Source organism: Galeopterus variegatus, unplaced genomic scaffold (assembly GCF_000696425.1).
Source record: "Galeopterus variegatus unplaced genomic scaffold, G_variegatus-3.0.2 Scaffold1721, whole genome shotgun sequence".
Classification (NCBI taxonomy): Eukaryota; Metazoa; Chordata; class Mammalia; order Dermoptera; family Cynocephalidae; genus Galeopterus; species Galeopterus variegatus.
Window position 1 is genome coordinate 191,654 of NW_007727832.1, and position 1,221 is coordinate 192,874.

Below are 1,221 nucleotides of genomic sequence, written 5' to 3' on the forward strand. Positions count from 1 at the left end.
CACAGAGAACACAGAGATGGAGCGAGGCCAAGATCCGCAACGTGCTTCAGCCCGGCTGTGCAGAAACAAGGGCAGTGCTTTCAAAAGGTACAGTCGAAAGTCAAAACGCCAGTGCTGGTTTGTGACCATCTGACTGAGCTCAATGACTGGGTGAATTTTGTGCTGCTCTAAACCATCAGTGACCACTAGGTAGGGCCAGATTTTTGCAAAATAGGCTATTGTGTAATTTGAAAGGAAGGAACAACGGGGCCTCCCCTCAACAAAAATACATACGCTCATAAAACAAAAATCTCTCTGCAGAAACTCCTACACCGGAGAGTCATTCTTTTCCATTAACCTGCAGCACTTTAAACATTAGAACACCTTTGAGAACTATGGATTCTCCACCCTCTGCAGCTCATAGGGGTAAGTTAAAGGGGTGGTAAAGGTGGCTGACATCTGCTTCCAGGAGGAGACAGGTTTCCAGGGTGGCTGGAGCAGGGGGAGCTGCCTGCAGGGGACAGATGTGAGAAAGCGCAGGAGCCCCAGGGGCAGGGGGGTGGGGAGAGAGAAGAGAGGGGGGCTGGCAAAGGGGGGCAGCCTTCTTCCTTCACAGCCCTGTTGGGAACTGGCCAGGACAGCTGCAGGCCTGCTGTTAACCACACGCCTTCCCCGCCCTCCCTGAGGAGCCACTTGGCCACAGAAATTTGGCCTAGAGGCGGCCTGAGCTTTTGTAAGTCCATGTGGTGGGGTGGGGGTGGGGTCTCCTCCAGCAACTATTGACGGGGCAAAGTTAAGGCATCTATTGCCCAAGATTTGGTGATTTGTACTCTTTAAAAGAGAGTCCCCCTAGATGCAGAGACAGGGAAAGTCACCGAAAAACCAGAACCGAACAAAACACAGATTGAGAAATGACACGAGTCTCAAAGCACTCCACGCCCACGTACGCTCACGCCCTACGCTGCTGTGACACATCGCCACAAGTCCTGCAGCTTCGACAACACAAATGTATCATCTTGTTGGTCCTGGAGGTCAGAAGTCCAAAATGGGTCTCACCGGGCTAAAGTCAGGTGTCGCCGGGCTGTTCCTTCTGCAGTCAGCCCAGGGGGACCCGTTTTCTTGCCTCTCCGGCTCCTAGAGGCCGCTGCGCTCCTTGGCTCTCGGCCCTTCCTCCACCTTCAAAGCTGGCAGCGGCCGGTGGAGTCTTTCTCACACCCCATCACTCGGACCCCGACTCTCCTG